Below are 17,122 nucleotides of genomic sequence, written 5' to 3'. Positions count from 1 at the left end.
CTCCTTACTGGACAAGAATACAAACTAGAGTTGTTAGTTGCCTTTCCCTGGCATTCATGCTCACAAATGTTAGTCCGGAACTCAAGTTAACCTAGGAAAATTAATTATTTATTACATATCTTTTCCTGAAAAGCCTGCCTGCGGGAATACTGTGCTGTTGGCTGTCTCTTCTTTAAAATATAGTATCCTAAAGGATACTATATTATCCTTATCTGTTGATTATAGATGCAGAGAAGTATTGAAACATTTAGATTTAGAATACCTACGTCGAAATAGTAATTGGAGGAGCTTCTCGGATTATGCTTTTAGTAAACAAACCATACTCATAAAATGGCTTGGGAAAAGCCACATCCAATACAGTATATTGGAGGAAAAAGACTGCAGGGCACTTTCTACTTTGTGAGAAGAGCCAGTGTTGAGAGAGAGTTTCTCCTGTGGAATCCGGCTGGCAGACTTTTCCCATAGGGAAAGATGATTCTGTGTTTTCAAAGTCACAACTATCCATTTTCAGGACACATTTCTGTGAGAGAACAAACACTCTTTTCTAGGTCTGGCTTCAGGACCTCATGTGTGCTAAAGGATCCATGTAAAGAGCATGGCAGAGCAGGAGGGAGGGTACAGGGTGTGTGTGTTCCCTTGGCATAATTCATACTCTCTGATGGAGGCTCAGTTGGCTTGGTCAGCTTGTGGCATCTATAATCTACCACTGCTCTTTTTTTTTTTTTTTTTTTTTCCTCAGCTGCAGCACAGGCTTGGGGATGCTGGGCAGTACTCACGTCTTCCTGCAAGCAGGAATCCAGTGGAATGCTCCACAGAAAGCCGTATACCAAATCTTTTCTTTCTAACCTCCACAGCATTTCTTTTTTCCTACTGCTTGTTGGGGTTGTTTTTTTTTCTTTCTCCTCTCCGTCTGTAGAATTTCTTCCCATTTGACATGCTAAAAAGTACTGATGGCTAGTGATAGGAGGAGAGGGAGGCTCGCTGTTCTTTTTTTGGGGTTTTTTTTGGAGTCTCTTTCGCAGGTCGAGGGCAGGGGGTAGAGGAGAAACACCGCTAGATCAAGGGCAGGTAAAGGATAGTAGGAGGAAGTTTCTGAGTCTTGCTCGTTTTGGCTCTCAGAGGAGGACGGCCGCTGGAAAAATCTCTCCCTGCCATCCCAACACTAGGGAGCTGCCTCTTCTGTTGTGGGACCCTGCACCCCTGCTCAGACTCTCTCCTGCTTCAGCCTGCCATCTCCAAGCATCCTGTTTGGAGCACCAGGACCGACACTGCTCCAAGGATTCACGAGCAGAGTCTCTCCTCCACCCTTCCCATGCGGCACTCAGCCACCATCACCCCCAGCACTCCTGCAGCTGCGCAGGATCACCACATCTGCCCCTGCCCACCGGGAGCTGGCTGGCACTGACTGCCAACTGGGACGGTAACTGCACCACAGGGGAAAAGTGTCCACAACCAAAAGAACTGTTACTGGGTTCCTGTTCTGTTGTTGTAAATTTCGTAGTGGTTGATGTTTTGTTTGCCTTGTTTTATATATATAAATGTTAGTAAAGAACTATTATTCCTATCCCTATATCTTTACCTGAAAGCCCCTTAATTCCAAAATTATACTCATTCAGAGGAAGAAATTTACTTTCTCCGTTTCAAGGGAAGGCCCTGCTCTTCCCAACCACACACCTGTCTCTTCAAACGGAGACACTGCTGAAATATGGCATGCTAGTATTTTAAAGCTGTGCTGAAGAAAGAATGGAATGGATTGTGTTACAAGCTTAATGTTTAAGTCAGGTGATAAATTGAAAGGAACAAAAGCATGTTCAAAAAAGCAGTTGCATTTAATGTTTCACACAAAATTTGCTCAGCTAGTTTCTCTTACTGTAACAGTAAAATTGAATTCCAAAATTGAATAATAAAACTAAAATCACTAATACGTAATTTAAATAAAAGTGTGTAATATCACATAATAAAAAAATTAAATATAAATTTTTAAAATATAACAATATATAAAAAAACCCAAAAGATTTAAAATAAGTTTTTCTTCTTCATAAATCTAAATAAAATCTTGTTTTATTAAATAAAAAATACCACACTACAAGTCACAAATATTTAATCATTAAATGAAAAATAAAAAAAAATTAAATGTTAGTTCTTAATTTAAAAAATTAAAACTTAAAAAACTTATAACAAAAAATAGATCACCATTTCACCATTTTTAACTTATTAAATAAAAACTAAAAATTAATTAACATTTAAATCCAAGCACAAAACACGGTCTCTCAAACTTTTTAATCCCATCTCTAACAAAAAACAAAATCAAACCACAATACAAGTACCTTTTTACTTTTCCCCACAGAAGAAAAAAATATTTAATTGTTCTGTGGTGCTTTTCTTACGTGTGTAATGAACGTCTGCTGTTGAGTATTACTTTAGAAATAAAAAGTGGAGATTTTTTTCTCCATAGTGTTTTTATGCTTTTTGTTGTCATTCTTTATATTCTACTTTGAAAAGGTAATGATGGCTGTTGTGCAGTCCTGTGTATGACTCCCCTAGAGGAAGGAGAGGTGGCACTACTCTTGTGTTTGGATAGGAAGATCCTGAAGCAACTGTGTATCTCAAGCTTGTGCTGACTGCAAATTGTTTTTGGACTGGCACATATGAGTCCTCACACTGGGTACTTTTGATCCATGGATAGTTGGCACTTAATTATCCCATCTCATTTTCTTTCCATTGCGGTTACAGGACAATTGTAACATTGACTGGCACTGGGCCTGAGACAGCAACATAGCGCTCCATGTGACAAAAAGCACTTTTATTGTTCTGACCTCACCTTAAATACCTTTCTTAATATTCCCAGGTAAGCACTTGTGATTGGTTGAAAGTTCAGATTGCTCAGCTCTCTGACCAATAGCTCCTGCAGCTTAAGATGGGACTCATTGGGTCAAATCCCTGTCTGTTTCCAATTCTGTCCTATCTCTGTTCCGTCTGTTCCTGTCAGGCCAGGCTGTTTCTCCCATGTGTGGCCAAATTAACTGCTCAGTACAATCCAGCTTGCGCTGTGACAGACAAATACATTGTGGAGATTAAAATGGAAAGAATTTTATGGTCCTTGTCTTCTTATGTTATCCTTAAAAAAAATTGTTGTTCATTCAAGTGCTTACATTGATGTGACACAAAAATACATAGGCTAGTGTAAGGTAGAAAGTGTATTTCCAGTATCCTTTCCAGTAAATTGAGGGGTTTTTATAGTTATATTTATAGTTTTGACAGAAGATTTTGAAAAAGGTGAGAAAAAACCAAAAGGTGTGGTTTCCAGGGTTTTGTTGTTAATTTTGTTAGTATCTTAGTGTTTTCTTTTTCTGTTAAGGATTAAAGAGTATATGTCAAGTGTAATTTAATATACTGTAGATACAAAAATATTTGTCACTTAGTCCTTGTTGTTACTGCAGTAAGACAGACACTGTTGAAATCATAGTAATGAGTCATGTTTATGTTGATGTTGCATTGTTAGAAGAACTTGGCTTTGGGTTCTCAGAAGAATCAGGGAAAAGGCATAGAAGGCTTGTTCTTGCTCACACATGACCTCAACAGGTGTTTTTTTCCAAGTGCAGAACACTTAACTTCAGAGCTACAGTAATACTAAAGGATGTGATTCTAATATCTGCTTGATTATTATAGTTTAATATATCTCAGCATTATAATTAGGCTTACTAGACATTAATAAGTAGATTTAATACTCAAACCATGGTGTTGGAGTTAAGTGTGCCAATGAACCTTATCAGTGGAGCCAAATGTAAATTTTAACTCATTTATCTAATTAGTCTATAATAAGGCTGTGCTTCGCAAATCATGACTGTATTATGTGCTGATTATACCCTCTGATCCGCTAAGCAGAATAGCAATCTAATAATAGCCATACATTCCATGAAATTCTCGCACTGGTGTTCTGAAACATGTAATGTATTTATTATTTTTTTCATTTAGGGGCCTTGATTGTGTCTTATCTCTTCTGCACAATGCCAAATTATAGAAATTAATGTAAGATGAGAATTCATTAATCGTAGGCCCTGGATTTAGAAGTATTTTGCCAAATAGGAGTTTGTGATGGGCTGTAAGTCTAAGTGTGTAGTCTGTAAGTCTAAGACTGTGGTGCATAGGGATTCTGAGAGTTTTTGGGACAGGTAAACAGCCAGGCAGTCGACTGAATAATGTTGATTTTCTGCTTCATTAATAATCAGAGCTCTCCAAAAGTCTGTGGCTCTTGTATTAAGGGAGAAACTGAGCTGAGCGATTTGTCTCAGGCTCATGTAAAAGGGAAGAGAATTGGAGGAGAAGGTAAAGTCTCGTGGTTTGAGCTCTTGTATGCAAGCAGTTACCATTGCAGCTAGTGATGATGATTATTGTGTGCCCTGCATGTTATTTAGAGAAGAGGAAATTGAATGCATTTGAAGTAATTATTTCGGCAAGTCCAGTTTTGATGCTTTTCCCCAGCAAGTTACTCATATAGTATTGTCTAAGTCTAAAGAAACTTGTTGAATTCTTCTACAAGCTTTCAAGCTTTGAAGGTTTTTCAATAAACGTTGGTAAGATTCACTGACTGGGAGTGAGCAGGTGTGTCTGGGTGTCTGAGGCAACAAAATCAATCATTCCACTTGTAAGTTGATTTGGTTAGGGTTTGCTTCCATGTGGTCTTTTATTTTAAAAAATTATACTAGCATTCTCAGATTGAATTTTTAAATGTTTGCATCTCTTTCTAGAGCAACATTAAAGCAGTGTTTCAGATACATATGGTCTGTCACGACAGAATCTGTTTAAATGGTCGCTAGGGGTGCAAGAGGAATTTCTTTTCTTACCATAGTGTGTTAGGCTGATATTTAAACCTCTTTGTAGTGTCCTGAGGGATGCTAGCAGTGTATTTTAATAGCAATAGCTACTGCCCTCATAGGGGCACAGAGTCTGTTGACTACTTTTGGGGGTAGATAGACTATGCTGGTAGTCATCTTTCACAGTACTGTACTGTATTTTCTGTGTTGATCTTAGTGATGGTCAGGCTGTCACAGAGAAAACTCCATTTTTTCCCTATTTAGAGAAAGCCATGGATTTGTCTCTGAGTCCTACAGAGTTAAGAGGATAGAGGAGCATTGCCACAATGCCGTCTGTGCACATGGAATCCAGTGATTTTCATTTTAAAGTGTTGGCAACTTCAAGGACTGATTCTTTCCAATTAGGCTGGTTGTTGTGGTATCCATAATTGCAGCTGTATGCGCCTTTGGTACTCGCACTCTTGAAGAGAAGCTTTCATAGGATCATAGAATGGCTTGAGTTGGAAGGAACCTGAAAGATTATCCAGTTTCAGTCCTGCCACCATGGTCAGGGACACCTTTCACTAGACAAGGTTGCTCAGGGCCCCATCTAACTTGGCCTTGAATACTTCAGGGATTATGCATCCATAGCTTCTCTGGGCAATCTGTTCTACTGTCTCACTACTCTCTGAGTCTTTACTCTTTACTTCTTCCTATCACCTCATCTAAACCCCTCCTCTTGTAGCTCTAAAGCATTTCCCATTGTCCTATCACTGTCTGTCCTTGTTAAAAATTGCTCTCGTTCCTTTTTGTAAGCCCACTTAAAGTACTAGAAGGCTTTAGTGAGGTCTCCCTGTAGCCTTCTCCGTGCTGAACAGCCCCACCTCTCTCAGCCTGTCTTTGTAAGAGAGGCTCTCCAACCTTCAGGTCGTCTTTATGGCTGTCCTCTGGACCTGCCCTAGGAGGTCCATGTCTTTCTTATGCTGAGGACTGCAGACCTGGGTGCAGTATTCCAGGTGTGGTCTCACAAGGTCAAGGTTTTCTTCTATCCTTCATTAGTATGTCATTAGTCATATACATTTGGTTTTGTGCTTACTTACTAGTCATTTATTTTCAGTTAGTTTTTTCAGCACAGACACTTGGTTGTATGCAAACGCTTCATAAAGTCAATGGATGTCTTCCTGAGACGTTCTGTGACTCTCAGGACTGAGGGTAATGTCGTTCAGAGTAAAAGTCTGCTTGAGAACAACAGGGATGTCTGAACTTCCTGACAGCTCTGAAACAGCAGGGAAGGGCTTTATTATTGCAGTGGCTGTGGCATGAATTACTGTGCAAGTATAATGTTATCTGTGGGGCAAGGTGAAGATAAAATAGAATGGAATTGGCAGTGTATGTGGTCACAGTAGAAATACTGTAAGTTTTGTTTTAGCAGAGGGATAGCTGTTGAATGATGTAGAGTCTTGTATATTTTAAGGTAATTTAAAAACTGTTGCATCAAAACAAAAAATTGGTTTGACATATGCTTTGTACAAGAGGTTGGAAAAATAATCATAAATGTTTCAAATCAGTGTCAAGAGCCATGTCCTCAGGAATAAAGTTGGAGGTCTCACTTCCAACATGCTGTGGTTAGAGCTGACAGGTGTTCAAGGTCTGTGCATACAGACAGACTTTCTTGTGCCTCTTTGAACTGTTTTTGTCTTCAGCTTGGGAGCTCTATGAGGACTGGTGTGTCAGATCAGACTGTGGGATGCTGTAGCTTTTGCAGCTCTGACAGCCTTTACACAGAAGCACAGAAGTGGAGGTGAGAAGTTGCAGAGTTCCTCAGGACATACACAGACACTCCCCTCTTTCGGAACTGTGCAGGCAGGAATGAACAACCTGGTGATGGTGGAACCTGTGCTTTCCCATGCTAGTGGAAGCCTCCAGAGGTGTTACAAAATTAGGTGGGAGAGGCTATGGTTTGGATTTTGGTTATCTATGCCAAGAAGCATTCCTGCCAGGGCTGACATCCAACTCTTACTTACTAGGCTTTCAGTATTGGTCATCTCAAGTGAAAAAAGTTTAAATAGTAACTAAATTTTATTTTTACTTGAATCTGATACTTGCTTCACCTTTTAGTAGATACATTTGTGAGGTTCTGTGTTTTTCAGAGCACCACTTTTCTAAAATGAATAGTTTTCACTTGCAATTTGTTAGGTTATTTGCCTTCTTTTACTCTCCAGGGTGTGACAGTTGCTCGTTTATCTGCATTCCTTCCTGGACTAGAAAGAGACCTGTATTTCTATTCATGTTTTCTCAAAGGTTCAAAGGCAATACTGAAAAAAATTATACAGAATTGCTATCGAAGTATCAGATTACCTCGATTCAAAGAAAAAATTATTCCTCTGATTGTTTATCAGTTTCTTTTATTTGCATGCTGGCAGCATGTCTGAGACAGGTGTTGTATAGACCGTATATGTATCATTTTTGGCCAATGCATTCATATGTTTCATTATCCAGGGAAAGGCATTCACAGGAATGAGAGATGCTATAATGATACTCAGTTTTCAGCTGCAGAGGACTAGGTGGTAAGAGTGGTAAGAGTGTAAAATATTTTCATAGCAGAGTAGCCTTATGTTAGAAGATCAGAGATGCAGAATTAATTTGCATTCTGCGTAATGAAAAACTTAACATTGTCTAAATGACACAAATAATCTTATTCCTAGGAAAGCTGGAGAATCTCTAAGGGAAAGACATCTACCACCTGTATAAAATGCAATGTAGCTAAATAGAAATGGAAAGATAAATTACATGTAGATTTTTATTTGATCTGGCTTTTTATGCACTAAACATAAAAATGCCAACACTCAGTTTTAGATTTTCTTGTTTACTACGATATGTATTAAAAGCAAAAAAATTTAAACTACATATAGAAAGCTATGGTCTGCCAAAGCCCACCCAACCTGCAAATCTGTACTAATACTCTAAAATAAGAGTGTTGCTATGTTGCCAATGTTGGGGGACCTCTCTGAGCCCCCAAAACTGCCCAAGCAGTTCTCGGCAACGAGGCACATTTGCAAGCCTTGCCCAGATAGAATTTTGCTTGCAAAGTGCTTTCTGAGCCAGCAGAGATAAGTGACGGAGATAAGCAGACAGGAAAGTTCCATAAAGTTTATTCTATGAAGGGATCCAGTCTAGCAAATCCACTGGGTGGAGTTTCTAAGAGATTTTTATCTATTTTGAGGGTTTTACATTTTGCAGCAATTGCCAAGGGAATTCTAAAAGTTACCAATCTATGAAGAACTTTAGATGAGAAACTAATCAATAATATAAGAGGAAAATGAACCACTAATATTACAGAAAGAGAACACAGGGTTCTACAAGGGGGGGAAGGGGTGCAAAATACTTCTCAGTCACTCTAAGCAAGAAATTTCTTATCTTTAAGGTATTGTCTTCCAGTGGGGCCCCTTCCAGGAGCTTGGAGAGGGTTTTTGCTTCAGTAACAGTTTCTGCTCCCTCCACATTGGTACAGGGGGCAAGATTGCTTTTCCATGGAACTGTGCTCATAGATGTGTTATTTTATTGAGGTTCTTGACCTTGTTTTTGGAATTAATATAATGTGAATCTTCAAGTTCTACTTGTCTACTCTGAGTTGGAATAGAAAGGGAGAGGGAAAGCAGTGTTTCTGTGCAGTATCCTATGACACGAATACCTCGGGTTTTGTGCATTGGGAATGGGGAGCTGGAGAGGTAGGATTGGATTTTGTAAGGAAGTGTTTGTTTTGCCATTCCCTCCCCGCCTTTTATTCTTCTACCCCTTCATTCTTCAGTGTACAGTGAGATATAATGATTTGTGTGTTTCATTTTAAACACTAATATTTATTCTTTGGTTTTGCCCAAATTTGACTATTGCAAATCATAAAAACAATTTCTCAAGGAGCTTGCTTTTTGTCCAACTTGAACATAATTTAGGACAAAGGAAGTTCACTAGCTTCTGGAGCTTTTTCCAAGCTAAATTGGAAATATCTGATGCAAATAATACTGGTTCACAGAGTTCTATTGTTTCTATCTTTCCTTTAATTCTTTTAAAGAAGGAAAGAAAGTCAACAAAAACACATTTATGTTTAAAAGTATCAATCCACAAAATATAACATTTTGCTACAAGGCCTACCTAATATGAGGCAATAGATGTACATAGGGCAAGGTAAGAAAATAACCTTTCAGATTTTGGTAGATCATTAAGTTGACTAAGTTTGAGGAGTAATTTGGCTTCTGCCATCCTACAGTGCGCTGAAACAGTTGTCCTGAAGCTCTGTAACAAGATGCTTTTGCTCATTCTCTTTGTTCATTAGTTCATCATGTCACTAACATGCTATCATTTCAGAGTGTAGGAAATAATGTTGACGTGGTGGATAAGTAGCTTGGGGTGGTAATTATCTCTAAAATGAGTAGTTTCAATAACTGTGCAGAGGATTCAAGTTATCTAGTCAATTATTATAGTCCATGTACTATAATGAACATATATTTAGAGGTAGATAAGGGTTCTACTGTGATAGAGCTACTTAAATATAGATAGAGGTATAAATTGGTGCTTTCCAGGAAAAAGAGAACTGTGTATGGTGAATGAAGTTTTGGGAGGAGAAATAAATATGCTTATAGATTAATTATTATGTTAACAAGTATGCAATAACCATTCTATATATAACAGTTTTGATTTTACAGAATGTTCTGTCCTTTTCTGCTGCCTTTAGTTTGAAAGATAAACATAAAGAGAAATATCATGTGCATGTGAACAAGAAAGTAATTCCATATGCAGAATGGAAATTCTTTTCTCAGTGCAAATTTGGCATCTATCCTCTTGGGAAGCTTGTTTGGTTTCTTTGTTTATTGGTCAAATAATCAAGGTAGTCTCAATGGTGTTTTATTGCTCATTCTTATGTTTGAACTATATTTAGAACACACAGAATCAACTCAGAGTGTGGAAATTAAAAAAGAAGTTTGTGGCTTCTCTGTCATGAAACACAGAATGTTTAGAATATATGTGTATTTGCATTTTATTGTGATTAGTGCTGAAGGCACACGTCTTTTTTAATGTTACTTTGTACACTTGGGAACATTATTCTTGGACTTCTTATGCTTATTATAATGAGTAATTTGACGTGGTGTACAAAGCTCTTGAAAAATCGTCTTACATATTATTGCTGTGGCCATAAAATATATAGCTTAATCTTGTTTTCTGTAATCTACATATGATAATTACATGTATATTGATAACATTTTTCTGGAAAATATTTCTCTTGGGAAGGTAGTATTTCCTGTTCAGTATGCTAGTATTCTGAAAATAGTTTTAAATCTTCAGAGTACAGAGTCTTCTACTGCTTTGCTGGTCTCATTCATCTTCCTGTCAGGAATGCTTTCTAGAAAGGCAACTTAATAATTTCCTATGAATTTATTTTATACTTTCAGCTACAGAAACTGTTTTACTTTTCTCAAAACCAATCTAAACAACAAAAAATGTTCCATCACTGCAGCATCACAACTTCAGGAAGCATGTGGTTTCTCTAAATCATGAGCATGTTGGGGCCAGGTTTATGTGTCACAAAAGTTTCAGAATTATCTTGGAAAGCAAAATCGATGCATGGAGTGCACACGTCACTTCGATTTCTTTCTTCCACTAGCATAATCAGAACATAAAGTAGGTTTTGTCACATGTTTGCTTTCTGCTGTGTTGCTCCCTCCCACTCCCAGATAGTGATGAATTTTGAAATAAACTCTGTACAGATTCTCAGTAAAGATGAGGACTTTGGCAACAATTTTTAGCAGTAATTCAACCCAATTATGGCAAAAAATTACTAGTTTAGACATAGCATGGGATATTTTAAATTCACTAGATGTGAAGTAATGGAAAGTAGATTCTTTCACTCAGTGCTGGGTGCTGTGCCTTCTAGGGTGGTTTTCTTTCTCTTTGAAATTTGGTAGGGAAACATTTGCAGTACAGAGTTTTAAACTGAGGTTTGTTTTGCTTGTAATGTCTATCTCACACAGTACAACACCAAATGCTTTGGTCTGCGGGCCTTGGACGTTTTTATGACTTGTGTTTTGTTTTAATTTGAATTTTCAGCTAACACACTAATAATGTTATAGTTTTGATTTGTCAATTTAAATATATACTTATTTTTTTGTTGTGAGACAGAACCAGGAGCAAAAGCAAGGTAGGCTTAAAACTTAGAAAGATATAAAAAAACTTTATTAACTACCCAAAGAAAAAGAAATTAGTAAATTCAGAATAAGATCTTCAGACCACTTCTTTCTTTTTCTTTTTTCTTCCTAACAATGACATACAAAGACACTTCAGTCAGTTCCTCACTTAAATAATCTTATTTATAGTTCACTTCAGGGAGAGGAGCTTCCTCTTGTTTGGCTATAGGGATTTTTTTTTTCCTTGTTTGGCTATAGGGAAAAAAAAACCATTTTTTTTGTCACTCTACTTTCCTTATGAACAGCAGTTGCCCAGGGAAAATCTGCAGAGTCGTGAGACTCCTCCCATCTTCATAGCTTTCCCAGAGTTATTATTTCTGGGCCATGTTAAACTCATGGGTGTTACTTTTAAGACTGAACTGTTCTGAAGCAAAACTTTTCTTCATCTCTCTCTGTGTACATGCTTCATCCCCAGAAAACAGAGATCCCTTTCTTTTCCTAGGGGCAAAGAATCCTAAACACAGGTGCTTTTGGTCAGTGATTTATCAAATGGAACACTTCAACCCCCATGTCTTTCTCCATGGTTTATAGGAATTTTTAGTGCAGTACCGTCCACCCCTATAGCTTACAAAAGGATTTTTCAGCCAACCTTCATGGCATTTCCTCATTCTTTTTCCATCTAAAAACTTAGCTTTTGCTTTGCTGACTTTGGTGTACTTTTTCTGTTTTTTTCCTCTCATTCAAAGGAAGATTGGAGTCTTATCCAAGTACTAAAAGAGTTAAAGTTTCACACAGAAGTTGCAGAGGCTGGGCCAGGCTTAGGCCACGCTGGGTGAGGGGGCAGCTGAGATCTCAATCAGCCTTTCTGGGGCTCAGCTGCAGCACCCACTGTTCATAGTCACCCTTGCTTCCCAGACAGGGGGCCGAGCTGCCTTGCCCAGGCCGTGCGGGGGCTGGGCGGGCTCAGCCCCTCCAAAGCTGCTCTGAGCCGGCAGCGGGGGCCAGGCCCTCCCAGAGCCACGGGCCTGTGGGGAAGGAAGCAGGGCTAAGATTTTATTAATGAGCTTTTCCTCCTCCCTGGACAGCGTCACCTCCTTCAACATGTGTATTCACAGAGCGAAATAACTTCTCTAATTGGTTTCTCAGGCTGTCAATAATTCAACCAACCTCCAATTAGTCCCATCAACTCACAGAAGTTCTAGTAGAAAAAAAAAATCTCTCTGACTCTGCCGTCCTCCAGGTGTAACCAGCACAACTTGGTTTTCTGTAGAAGTAGTCTTTTCTGGGGTCATCATTTTGTTGGTAATGTGGAAATGAACCAGCAAAGCTAAAGCCTTTGAACTGATTTCAATTCAATGACATCTGCATTCTTTAATGTGTGGGTAGAAAAGAGTTTTTCTGAACTGCTATTATTAAGGCCTTTTTTTAAAGTTCAGTTTTAATATAGTTTTCTCTAGTAGAAGACTAGACACCTCTGTCATACTGTGCCAGAATGCTATTGAAAATAGAGAGGTATCTATCTTTAAAGTTTTAAAGAACCCTAGCTGGTATCTTATTATTACAGTTTTAACTAATTAATACTGAATTGTTGTCTTTCTGTCATAGGCTAAATGTGAGGATATAAAATACCACAGAGAAACAGGTTTATTATCTTTCTTATCTCTCGTAACAAGGATCAAGTCATACCATTAGAATAACAACCATATTTTTTTTTGTTTCTCTAGCTTCTAGTGATATGAATATATAGTTCATTCCTCCTTGGACTTTGGAAACATAGCTTCAGTAATCATATGCTCTCAAATTCCAGTGTAATTGCCTACGTGCAAATAAGTGTGGTACCCTGTGGTGGAACAGGTAAATTGGGCCTTTCCTTGGTAGGTCAAAGTCTCTGTCAAGTATTCCATGTTGCTTAATTCCTGTTTTCTTGAGCAGTCAGTGCCATTTCTCTACTTTGGTAATGTGACTTTTGATGAACCATCTTTGCTGGTTATCTGTTTACCTTCCTGGGTAAACTGTGTGTAATTTTAGCCTAACCAATCAATGTATTTTGGACCATACTACCTAACTGGCATCTCTGTTCTTTCATTTTGGCTGACCCATGCAGCAGGAGTCTCTGAGGGTCTGGGATGTGGCTTAGCCTGTGTCACAGTGCATAGGCTACCAGCAGGAGTTGATCTTATTGCGTGCCCTTGAAGCAAGCCTGTTAATGCCAGTGTAGCACTGCTGGGTTGGGGCTGTCAGCTGGGCCTTGGGGTGTCACTGCTGCTTGCTTGCTTGCTGTGGGAGAATTGCCTGTTCATGTGTCTGGAGAAATATGGAGTTATTTAATGCTGGAACCTGGACCTCCTAATGTATAATCCAAAAGATTATACAGATCACTTGAAGAGCCTAGTGGTAGCCCAGTTGAGCTAATGTGAATTTACAATAAATATGTTTATAGTGTAGCTCCCCAGACATTTGATAAAAGATGAACTGTGTTTTTTTAACTGAAGCAGACTGACTTTACATGGGACAGGAAGATATTTTTGTCTCATTATAAAACATACTGTGTATAGTTTCTTTCATGTTTTACTTTCTTGCTAGTAAAGCTTCTGAAGGTGAGTAGGACTTAATGGAAATAAGGATTCCTTGATGCATTGACTTTTAACCATTGACAGTTTTGCAGTTGCCTATGACAGACCTATTGCTCTCCAGTGAACAACATGTGATCCTTCTGCACTCTTGTGGTGATTGTATAGGATCATTAAGGGTGGGGATGTGGCTGTTCTTCATAGGTTTCGCTTTTGCAGCAAAACTTTGCCATAAGCACTATGAATCCTTTTCTTTGGAAGGATTGATGTCTTCCTTTGAAACACTATTGTTAATAAGATATAAACTCTCCCTGACCATAGTCTCTAAAAAGAAAATCTGACTAATTCGTGCAGAAGGCTTTCTTTTCAATCAAAAGTAAACAAATCCTGAACAAGGACCCTTTAAAGTTGAAACTGAGTTGAGGCAAACTAAAATTTGCCACTCATTTTTCTCCTACCTTCCCTCATTGACTTATCAGACTGCAGAGATATGATTGCATAGCTATGAGCAAGACCATATAATTTCCCTCTGCTTTTTTGAAGTGGTCTAATTTCAAGCCCCTTTATGCTATACTGATCCATGAAAAAGTTTTCATATGGGCTGTTACTTTCACTTCCATCGAGGATTCTCTGTTGCCTCTTGTGTACCTGGACTGACAGGGTGAAAAGCTTTAGCCTGTAGAGAGCAAAAGTGTGCAGTATCTGATAACAGAGATTCGCTTGTGTTTGAATCGTTGACCATGGCATCTTAAAGTCTCAACAGAAGACAACCTTGATAAACTGCACAGCCTTGTTGCATATTTTATGCCTTCGTTACTGTGTTACTGTATTAGGCTGCGTATCTTTTGTTATGCATTGCCTGGGAAACCCCAATCCTGCAAACTTTTCTGCTGGTTTGTTTGGGTTTTTTAATGCAAAAGTGAAATTTTTGAGAAGAGGCACTCCATTGTGAGAAGACTTCACAAGAGATTCTCTGCTAGGCTATTCTTCCTAGTGTACTTTGCAGAAAAAAAATTACTTCTTTTGATTGAGGTTTTAAGCCCGTAATCAGCTGTGTGAAAAGAGCTGATGGCTTCCAGGCTTCTGAAGGAAAACGGAATGCAGATATCCTCCCATGAGCCCAATGACTGAGTCTTGTGGACTGCTGCTTTTCTTCAACTGGAACTAGGCCAAGTTGTACTAAAGCTTTCTGAAATAGCTCTAAGAGCATATGTGAGTGGGCTTGACCTTGTGATAACAGACAACTGATAGATAAGATAGGAAAGATTTACCTGCTAAGAAAGTTCTGTTACTATATGGCTGAGTCAAAGTATTAAACTGAGCAGTGAGCTGTTAGCAGGGCAGGACTTGAATGTCCAGTGCCATAGTGATGGTCATAAATTCTTACACAAACATTGGTAACTAAATAGCGCTGTTGTGGAAAGTGAGCTTTCCTACTGGCCACGCATAACAGTGGCTCTGTCACTGGACCTCTTGGCATCTTGGTGGATTTTGAATGGGTATCAAGATATGTACCATTTCTGTTCACTCGGATTCTTTTCATAGCTGCAGAGAAGCAGGCGATATTTCAGGAATCGGAAGCACCAATATGGAACTATCCCAAAGCAGTATGTATAGAGAGCTAAAAGATAGGGTAGAGTCTCTCTGGCGGTGAGGGAAAGAATCCTGTGTTGGTGTTTGTGGAGTAGCATCTGAGGCTGGAATAGGAAAGATGCATGAAGAAAAAAGATGAAGAAGACAGAAAATAGCAAAGGCTAGGGAGGACAGAGAATTAAAACAGGTAAGAGTAGAAGAGAAGGTAATGGGTTAGATAGATTTGGGTTGCCTGTGTGTGGTAGTGTGGTAGTGAGCTTTGCACGCATCCGGACTGTCTTATATCACTGATTTTAGTCTCCCTTATCTTAAGATTTTAAGTACTGGAGACTGCTCTGAAGTTTCCGATTTTGTGCTACTAACGGAATTTGTCATGTGATAGGTCCATGCATAATATCAGTTTCTTTCAGTTAAATTGTTAAACAACATGCAAAGGCCACATTGAAACAATCTCTAAGTTGTCAAGTGAAAGAACTCATAAATTCCGGAATGGAGCTTGCCTCTGCTTTGTTAATTAAGTTCTCTTAGTGCACCTTCTGATACTATCCTTAATTACATGATCATACTAGTTTTTCCAAAGCTGCTTGCTTCATGCACAGGAGAGATCTGCTAAAAGGATGAATTAGGGTTATAAAGTGAAGGACACTTTTGCCTGGAGGAGTCTGCTGAACTTCTACCAGCATGAAGAGATTTCTGTTTGCAGGGGAGTGCTGGCAAAGAGGAACAAGCAGGAAGTGGGCAGGTGATCTGAAGTATATGTCAGCTAAATATTCCTTGGATTATTAGCCATGGTATTAGGCCAAGTACTTAGAGCAGACTTTTTCTAAATGGTGTGTAAGCATGCATCGTGTTTTTCCAGTGTTTCTTGGTAGAAGTGTTGAGTGCTCAGAGTTGCAAACACATTGCTAGAAGCTATGCATTTAAGGTGTAGTGGTATCTACTTAAGTAAGTAAAGATAAAAGCACCCAGATCCTGGTTGTCAAATCCACTTGCTACTCTGATCTCTGATTATTTTTGTGTGAGGGTTGTGGTTTTTTGTTTTGCTTTGTTTTATTTTGTTTTGGTTTTTTCCTCTGCAGGAACATCAGTAATGTAGAAATAGTATATACAGTTCATTTTCACAGGACTGTTTAAGAAGTAGCAGTGTACTGGCAAGGTGTCTTCAAGTAAATGAGCACATGAGTTAGTTCTTACTGGTTGTGCACAATCCTTTCCACTACATCTGGTTCCAGGTGGTTTATAATCTGGAGAGTAATTTGTATGGAGTGCCAGCTTCATTCTGGAAGTGGTGTCACCCAAACAGATAGTGTGCAGGGTTTATGCTGGTTATGCTGGTTTTTCCACACATGGAATATGTTTATCTGCCTAAAAGATGGGCTAGATTGTGTTACTTGTATTGCATGAGAGTGCTTAGCAAATGTGTAGGAAATGCCTCAGAAATCTTAACAGTTATACCGGCATATTTTTGGGGTCTTTTAAAATGGCAAAAGTCACTGCTACTTTGAAACAGGCTAGATGTTTTCCTGTGCTATCAGTTTCAAGAATATAAACAGAACTCGCCTACAGGGAGAAGAGATGTCCACTACAGATAAAAGATTCTCATATTTTAAGATATGCTCAGAGAAATGCCTTCTATACTGGCAAAGAATTGCTGTATGGGATTGGCTGCTTATGCCTCAATAAATTGTTTGTTGTTGGGCACTTTCGGTTGGGTGTTTTTTCACTATGGTCCCAAACTGAAATAAATTAAATGTCTAGTTGGTTTGCAAAAAGAAGGATATAAATGTAAACTTTATCAAAAGAAAAAGGAGTGGAGGGAGCTGTATTACTTAGATATTGGTGCATGAGGGAATAATATATTCTGTTGAGCCTCTCAAATATCTGCAAGATATCAATCTTTGTTTCGTTTTAACTTTCCATTGCAAGTGTGCAACTACTTTGATGCTCAGATATCTAGGATATTAAATAATGGATGAAAGGAATGTTTCAA

The 17,122-nt window shown here is 38.6% G+C and overlaps 1 protein-coding gene across 1 annotated transcript in view; it reads left to right on the top strand.

Annotated features, from left to right (window-relative positions):
* FHIP1A (FHF complex subunit HOOK interacting protein 1A) overlaps window positions 1-17,122 on the top strand; it is an 83,292-nt gene that overhangs the window by 4,346 nt on the left and 61,824 nt on the right.

This window comes from Sturnus vulgaris, chromosome 4 (assembly GCF_052056855.1).
Source record: "Sturnus vulgaris isolate bStuVul1 chromosome 4, bStuVul1.hap1, whole genome shotgun sequence".
Taxonomy (NCBI): Eukaryota; Metazoa; Chordata; class Aves; order Passeriformes; family Sturnidae; genus Sturnus; species Sturnus vulgaris.
The sequence above is the reverse complement of the archived record's forward strand: the minus strand, read 5'-3'. Positions and strand labels throughout refer to the sequence as shown.